Below are 9109 nucleotides of genomic sequence, written 5' to 3'. Positions count from 1 at the left end.
CCAATCGTGCTGCGAACATTTGCGAAAGTAAACAACTTGTGTTTCGCGCGCTCATATGACCTTAGCAGTTGCGAGCGCCGTAAAACCCTATACTATACATACATACATTTCCTTAAACAAGTTCCTACTATATCCATTTTTATGTTGTGTAAATTTTCTTGTATGTTCTTCCCATCCATGATTTCCCTGCTAAAGTAAGACGAGCAGGAGACAGTTCATGGCATATTGTATGCATTACATCAAAACCACACGCTCTCCGGGATTCCTGGCCGTGCAGACATGGCTCGCCTTCCTTTTATTTCCGTAAAGCGCCCGGAAGGTGTGAGAAGAAGCACGGGACCCAGCTCCGAAAGTCTGCGGCGCTTCCCTGCTGCTTGTTGTTCCTCCGGTGAGTTCCGAAGCAATGTCCTCTAGGAAGTCTTGAAATTACAAGTCTGGACTGGTGTCTGCGGTGCAGCGGCTAAAAGTTTCACTGCCGCAAGCAGAATACTTGAAAAAACTCGAGAAATGCATTCCCTATACTTGCCATTTGTTCCTGTTACACTTTCCTTTTTTATTTTACAAAGTGAGAGTTTCTTTAGAATAAATTTTGCATGATGTAGGTGTATATTTTGCTTCACTTTACACAAAAAAAGAGTTTGTAAAAAATTTCAAATTACGTTTACGATAAAAAGGCGATGGAACATGGAAACATCAACATTTTGTGAGAGAAAAAAGTATTTGAATGTCCTACCTGTTAGCATGTGCTTGATGGTAAATTATTTACATTGTTCATTCCCAAGCCGTCTCATATACAGTTGGTTCTCAATGCGAAAGATCTATCCATAGTGTGGATCTTGTTCTCTCTGTAAACGTCGTAGCACCCACATATATATATATATCCGATCAACAGCAGCCGATAAAAAAAAAAGGCAGTGCTGCAGTATATTTCAAATCATGATACATTCATGAAAATTTTTTTTAAACATGTATATATATATATATGTGTGGCTGTCATGTCTCTTGCTGTGTCAGGGCTTTTGTGTTCCTGAATGGCACATTCTCTGAGCCAAGTCGGGTTCTCCTTGCTGAAGGCTGTATGCTGGCCGTGGCAACTCCAGTTCAGGATGCCCGGTCTTGCTGCAGCGAGGACACACGACTGCGTGTCGAAAAGTCGGCATCGCGACTGACTATGGCCAAACTGACTGGGAGCAGCGCAGAGGGTTTGGCACATAGGATAGGGTCGCACGTCCAGGACCAAGTATGATGCCAAAACGGTGGCTGGAGGGCGGAACGGATCAAAAGTGAGTATGATTGTGATTGTTTTGAGGGTGTGTACCCCCGCCGGAGAGTAAACGGACGGGCTCCGACCACACTCTCGCAGTTAGCCACAATTTCCTCTTTTGAGCAGCCCTTCAGCTCATGGCTGCGGGCCACGCCCCTCAACTGGTTAAACTTCTGGTGTCGCTCGGATACACAAGGAATAACACCGAATCTCGTCATCTTTTCCAGTCCGGCCAGTTCTTTTTCCCAATGGACACTTGATGAGTGCACCAGAGAACAGCTTGTGGACATTCGTGGGAATGTATCCCAAAACCTGTCTTTGTACATCACTAGTCTTGAAAAAAAATTTTGGGATCTTTTGTGTACAACATTCTACTTATTGATCAACCGATCACTCTGTTCATAAAGGAGTTGTAATCATTTTTCTTTCTTTCTTTTCTCTTTAAAAAAAAATGCAGTTGCGAGTGCTGTAAAACTCTTATTAAACTAAACTAAACCAAACTGACGTGTATTTTCTTGTGCGTTACACACAGTACATACGCATTACTTTGGGTCACCTCAATGCACCATACTTGCCCTTTTGCCAATGGGCAACAACAACATGCTTGCCTATGATGGCCCTCAAACATTTATCTAGCAAGTTGATCAGTTCTGACTGGCCTTGACCACTTCACCTCCCTCTCACTCCCTTCAACCCTCCCCGTGACCTGTTCCATAACACTGTCTGTCTACCCCACAAAGAGAACACTCTCTGTCAACGCAGGCCCGTTTTAATGGGGCACAAAGCGTTTTTCTCACCAGCGTCTCAATGGCTAGGGAGCTTTTCATTTTCATCAATGATAAATTTGTTTACTATTTATATATTGCTGTTTCTCTTTTATTTTTTCCCTCTTTGCTGTGTTTGTTGATGAGTTAATTTTTGTTCTTTTTTTTTTGTTTTTTTACTGTTACTGTTCTGGTGTGTTGTTTTTCGTTCTTTTGTGTGTGTGTGTTTATATTATAGCGTAAAATCATTTAATTTGATGTTGTTCCTACCTTTTTAAAAATATAATATATACATTAAATGTGTATATTGGAGTGTGTCTCTACCAAAACCGAACCGTCATTAATTGTGTGTGTGATTTCGTAATTTTCATGTAATATCCTGTACTTTTTCTTAAATTACACTCGTAAAGGTTAAAACGGCAAATCTTCGTATAGGTGGACACCCGCCCTTATTTGTTAATTTCTGTGGTTATTTGATTTATGTGTGCTTTTCTAATTGTGATTTTATTTTGTTATGAAACCTTTATTTTTCACGTTTTTGCTCTCTGACTCTGCGTGGCTACAAATGATAGACTCTATTTGGATTAGGCTTCGGACACACGTCCCTAACACATAAATACCTCCTTTAGGGAGAAATGCTGTTCTGTGTCCAACGCGACAGATACCTTTAGACACATTGTTTTATTTTCACAGAATGTCAAATGTAAAGTGAGGATGGTGTCAGCATGTGGATTTTATCATTGATGGATTGCCTTTGTGTGCGTGGTTTCATTGTTCTAGATTAGAACATTCAGATTTTTCTCCACACATTCTGATTCTGATTATTATATTATATTATTATATTAATATATATGCAGGTGGTGTTTTTCAGGACAGGCGCTTTTCCATCGCACGCCGCAAGTTAGAATTTAGATTCCCTTGTGGGGTTGGTTTTTTTTTTTTAAATCATAAACGTATTTTTTAAAAATATTCTTAGAGCAAGTATGTCTGACTGAGTGCTGGGTTGCTGTATCCCTCTCCTCAGCCCGCTCAAGATGGCCCTAACACTGAGTAACAGGCCTGCCTCTCTCAAGTTAATTTGTGTCAATTGAGTTGTACGACTACTTTAATTAATTTTGCTCCAAGATCCATTTTATGCTTTATGTGTACACACAATTGCAAGTATTTTCTTTCACTTTATTGGTGCCACATTATGTGTCAATAACAATGCAAAAAGTGATACATGTATTGTGCTGGGAGCTCAAATTGAAATGCATGTAGGCCTACTTGATAGTTGAATAAATGCACATCTGTGATATTGAAATCTATTTGATTGAGTTTTTTGGTTGATGGGTGCTCTGGTGTGACTGGTCCTTTCCTTTTCCTATCATCATACATCGATCCTCCTTATATATATATCTCTTCTCTTTATGTGTATTGCGTTGCAAGCGCTGTAAAACGTGAAAACTCTTCCTACAACGTATCACTGACACTCTTTATATTAGTTTTCTGTAGTTTCTGCCTGTCTTTCCTTTTTCCCTGTTTTTTGGGGGGTTTTTTGTTTGTTTGATGGATGTTCTCAATACGCCCACACCTCTAGCCTAATGGGTACTTGGCGTGTGCTCCCTCTTTCCTACCAAACATCTATCGTCATTGTGTCTCCTCCTTATTTTGTGTTCGTTACTTTTTGTAACACCTCTAATCTTGGGCACTTTTGTTTGATCCAATTGTGTTGTAAGTGCCGTAAAAACGGTCACTGTACTAAAACAAAAAAACTGATTTCTGAGAGGGGAGAATTTTTGTTGAGGGTTTCCGTAGTCTTTCACTTCCGATATACCTCTACTGGTACAGTGGTATGTTGAATGGCTACTACAAATCAAGGTTGGCCCTGGCGGGCAGGGTCGCAGCTCACCTCTTAATAATATAACCTAAATTGTGTCGATTGGAAACATGAAAGTAGGTCTACATCATAACAAATATGCCGGACACTTGAAAAAAAACATGATCGAAGGAGACCGTCTCCTGACTTTTTTTTTCTTCTTTGGGTAGGGGGTGTTGTTTACATTCAGATGTTATTTGATTATTTGTTAATGTTAACCAGAAATAGATCAACCCGTTGGAAAAAATGGTCCCTTTCAACACGTTATTTCACAGGCGAGACTGCCATAATTGACAAGGATCGAGCCAAACGGGATTATATTGGTGTAAGTGTGTAACAAAGTGCTTTTATCTCAAGCACACAGATTTGATAATTTTGAGACAACATTGCTGAGCCTCAACTCGCGATTACGACGAGTCTGGGTAGCCTGATTCAACTAGCAGTGGGCACTGTGTGGGGGGGGGGGGGGGGGGGTGTTGTTGTCCCTAAAAGTTAAACTGCTCAGAGATACATGTACCACTATTACCATGGGTTGTGCCGGATCCTACCTTCACCTTCACCTCTGAACTCGGTACATTTTTAAAGTTTAAGCAAGGTTTTAATGTACTGCGGCGCTCGCATAAATTAAGTTATATAAGCGCCAAGGGGTGGATGTCAACAGAGAAGTCCAAACGGGGAATCAGACTTACTCTGCTCACCTCTCTAGCCTCAACAACAGCACAAAGTGTGCTTCGACTATCATCATTATCAAGGCACCCTAGAAATAGATTTTACATGTAGCAGTTCACAGGAGCGTGACGTAACATACAAAAAAAGTAGAGGATAGTAGGGATGAGGAAAGAAAAGGCAGCAGTTCCCCCTATGTTGTTCTGGCACAGTATATTTCATGACATTGATAAATCTGCCCCTTTGGGAATGGCCTTAACACAACTTCAGTCAGTAGCACCACCGTGGTGGAACTCGGTACATACCAAGGAGGACACCCCCCCCCCTCCCTCCGGGGCAGTGCCACTGACTAGTACTAGTGTCTCTAGGTCATTCACAAAGGGGGGACATTTCTCGTTCATGCACAGTAAAATTGTCACTCTCATAACTGTGCATGATCTACAACAGGGAACTGCTGCTTTTTCTTTCATGATCCTTACTATTGTCATTTCCTCTACTTCTTTTGTATGCTTGTCACTCTCTTGTGACACGCTATTTCCGGGGTGACTTGATAGTCGAAGCTAGAGAGGTGAGCAGAGTAAGTCTGATTCAATGTAAGGACTTCTCTGTTGACACCCACCTCTTGGCGCTCATATGACCTTATGCAGTTGCAAGCGCCGTAAAACCCTCTACTAAAAAAATAAAAATACCAAGGAGGTTATTATACAGTAAAGTCCTTGGTACATACATGTATGTATATATATATATATATATATATATATTTATATATATACACATGTATATGATGTAATGTACGTAATAAAACAAGCAAAGCCCATGGCCACCTTACACGTGCGGGCTCCTGCTAACACTAGACTATAACTACATCATCATACTACAGGTAGGCCTACTATAACTAACTACTACAGTCAAGTTTCCAGCCCATTCAAGCCTGCTGCCACTGCACACACCCATAGCCGGAGGAATTTGATGGGGATAGACGAAAAAAGAAAGAGAGAGATCAACACATTTATGTATGCAGATGTTTGACCAGTGCAAAGAATTAAGATAATTTTGTGAAAAAAATTAATTAAATTTTTAAAGTTTAAAGCGTGACAAAACGACAAAAACATCAGACTCTTTCAGCGAGGTAGGCCTACAGTGTCTGATGATACAGCAAGATAAAGCCATGATGTAGATCACATTAGTGTCTCTAGATCGATCTAGAAAGAGTACTACATGTACTAGAGGCGTCCACTTAGACCGAAATCTGCGGGACACCTGATTTTCTTTGGTTTAGACAAGTTTTGCTCAGATTTTTTTTTAAATAGCAAAAACTGTTGACAGTGTAGAGTTAGGAATGCCATGGACTAAAAAATTTAGCGGCAAATTTCAGTTTGGAACTTTTATTCTCATCTTCCACTGTGAGCTGCAGACTGTGTATATTCTATACTGTGCTTTCAATGTGCAGTGGTCCCCGGCACACTGTAACCATTATAGACTCATCAGAATGTGTAGACTTCGGGGAGACCCGAAAGAAATATTTTTTTTCTGAGATACAAAAAAATTGCAAGACCTGTTTTCCATCGTTTATCCCAACAGAATCCTTGATTTTATAAAGGCCATTGGCTCAAAGGAAAATTGTGATTTAAGTGATTTACAAGATTTAAAATTTTACAAAGTGATCTTCAATAAAAATTTATTTACACAAATTTTTTTTTATTTTAGTACAAATGTAGAGGTGTTGACCAGAATCGGGCTGAGCAGTCAACTGTTGCGAATAGAAATAGAACCAACTTTTTTTCGTTCGCTATTATGAGTATAACCGTATGCAGTTGCGAGCGCCGTAAAACTCTTACTAAAACAAAAAAACTCTGTAACAGGACCGCCGGGGCCGACATGTTGTCTTCCTTGTCCTCCTGCCTCATCAGTCCACAAGAAATTCCAATATAATAAAACACAAGTTACTACTACCATGCAATATTACAAATCCTTTATTCAAATCCTTAAGTAACAATAAAAATTCTTCAAATCCAAACATTCAACGAGTCACATAACAATAACAATCAACTGATCAACATTGAGGGGTGGGGTGTACAAAAGGCAGTCAGTTCTGTTACATGTATAGGGGCTGTTCAAATATATATATATAATCTTACACTTACACCTTTTTGAAGCATACACTCTTTCTTATTAGTAAGGAAAAAATTGAGTCTCACGTCAATGTCAAAAGCGCCTTAATCACAAATATAAAAAAATTAAAGTGGAATTCTGAAAAGGTCAAAATCTCGAGACTGAAAAAAGAAAAGTGTAATATTACACTGGTTCAAGACCCCCCCCCCCCCCACTCTTACAGTACCGTACTTCTTACACTTTTTTTTTTACAGGAGTCAAAGACACCCCCCCCCCCCCCCCACAGGCGTAAGATTATATTTGAATGTCCCCTTAAATAAATGTACATGCAGCAACTCCAAACACCGTGTGAACAGTTGAAACGATACAAGAATCGGTGGGAAAAATCAAAGTTGTATCGCCATAAACAAAAATGAAATAATAGTCATCAGTACAGTGTAGCTAGAGCTATGCCAACTCTGCACAATCCTGTGCTTCGAATTTTATAATGAATAAATTAAACAGAAGATGGTAAAGACTAAAATGATCTGAATGTGACCACCATCATAGACAATGTGGATGATCAAAAGACTTGTTTTTAGTAAAGAGAGGCACATCGACTCGACATGGTAAAAGCCATTTTGAGCAGCAAAAAGTGAGACTTAAAAGAAGGATGAAAAAAATAAATTACAAAAATCCGCAAACTTTACAAGTTATTTTTTTAGATCATTCGAACAGAAAAAAATTTGTGACAGACAACTTTGATCTTATTTTAATGACTTGTTATGTAATGTCAGAGCAGAACAAATCTTAAAAGTAAAAGGATTTAAAATTTGTGCAGATGATTCCAACCTGTGGAAAAAAGTCTCTCTTGATTGTAAACAAAAACCCAAACAATTTTTTTTTTCAAAATAAAGTCACCTGACAGTCTGTTACCACAGTACAAAAAAGTAAACAAATAAACAACAACAAAAAGGAGATAGAGAGAGAAAGCCGTTTCTTTAGCTATCTCTTGAACGAAACAGAAGTAATAAAAATCTAGAGAAACTCATCAAAATCAAACCGCGTTTCTCAACAAATGTACTGAGTTAACACAAGAAAGGATGACCTGATACAATCATATACATGCACATGTGCTACATGTATCCAAAATGCTGCCACATCATGCTCTGGAACACCAACAGTAAAAATACATCTGCAGAGAACCCTGCATAAACATAGACTATCTCTTTAAAAGTAAAAGTTCAATGGCATTCTAGAGGGATGATGAAGAAAGATTATAAAACCCCTGCAAAGTTGGTAGAGTAAAAATATCTCCTGGAACTCGCATAAGAATAATATAAAATATAACATAAAACACATAATACTGCAATCACACAACTTCTCTTTAAAATGTACTGCACCTTTAAAAATATGGCAGTTGGCAGATTAAGATTAAGTAGGCTACCATACTCATCTCTCAATGATATTTCATTCAAATCCCACTACCACTACTTGGGTCAAAATTTTTCCTCAAGTTACCTTCACCAAATTCAACCCAACCAATTAATTCAGAAATATAGATCATCGTCACGTGGCAGGTAAGTGCATCAGTTTTTGCTCTGCACTGAAGGAGTTAACATACCCAGGAAATCCAAATTTGTCGCATCGAAAATAATGGTAACGACAGGCAGTCCTGGTGCTGCCAAAAGACTGTCTGTCCCCCTGTAAGTAAGTGTGGTACTGATGGGCCACTCCCTAGTCAGAGGTACCTACTGGCTACAAATTACAACATTTCAGAAGAGAAAAAATCCTGAACTGTTTTGATCAGACTGTCAAATATATATTATATACATCCTGTCTTTTAAAAAATGCAACATAGAGAGTAAAAGAGGGAGACGGGCAGACAGATAGAGTGGGGGTGTAGGGGCGGGGAGAGAGAGACAGACAGACAGAGAGAAGCCAATACAAACAGACTGGGACTACTGGGGGGGGGGGGGGAGGGTGTTCATACACAATACATACAGACATCGGTTTGTGTTTGCGATGAGTAAAATCCAAATCAAAGAGAAAAAAAAGAAAAAAAAGAGGGCGCACAATAAGTTCAGTTGGTATCATGCTGGGCTACATACTACAGAATAGATAGTTATGATTCGAATACCCTACGGATTGTTCTGAAATGGGTTGTTTCGGGGAGTTGTTGTTTTTTAGGCTTTTCTCCCATTTGGCTCTGCCCTATGAGAAATGGATGTTACATTCAGAGGTCCCGATTGCCATCCTCGAAAATTGAGTAATGGAGCAAGCTACGTAGTAACACAGAGCATTCCTGCGTCTTATCAATCTCAGTCTTTAAGGTATAAACAATATTAATATTGAAGGCTACTTTCGTGTTTGTAACCCCGCTGTCCCCTCTCAACCGTCAAAACTATCGACCCCACAATGTAAGCGACAGTGGACGGGGAGATGGGAAGGGATGCAAAGGGGGTT

The 9109-nt window shown here is 39.4% G+C and overlaps 1 long non-coding RNA gene across 1 annotated transcript in view; it reads left to right on the top strand.

Moving 5' to 3' along the window:
• LOC118478949 overlaps nt 1–1716 on the top strand; it is a 10385-nt gene extending 8669 nt beyond the window's left edge. The window contains exon 3 of the long non-coding RNA XR_004859380.1: nt 122–1716. This is a non-coding gene — a long non-coding RNA (uncharacterized LOC118478949). The remainder of the gene's footprint in view (nt 1–121) is intronic.
• The last annotated feature ends 7393 nt before the right edge of the window (nt 1717–9109 follow it).

The sequence above is a fragment of the Aplysia californica genome, unplaced genomic scaffold, assembly GCF_000002075.1.
Source record: "Aplysia californica isolate F4 #8 unplaced genomic scaffold, AplCal3.0 scaffold01281, whole genome shotgun sequence".
NCBI lineage: Eukaryota > Metazoa > Mollusca > Gastropoda > Aplysiida > Aplysiidae > Aplysia > Aplysia californica.
This window is presented reverse-complemented; position numbering and strand designations above follow the sequence as displayed.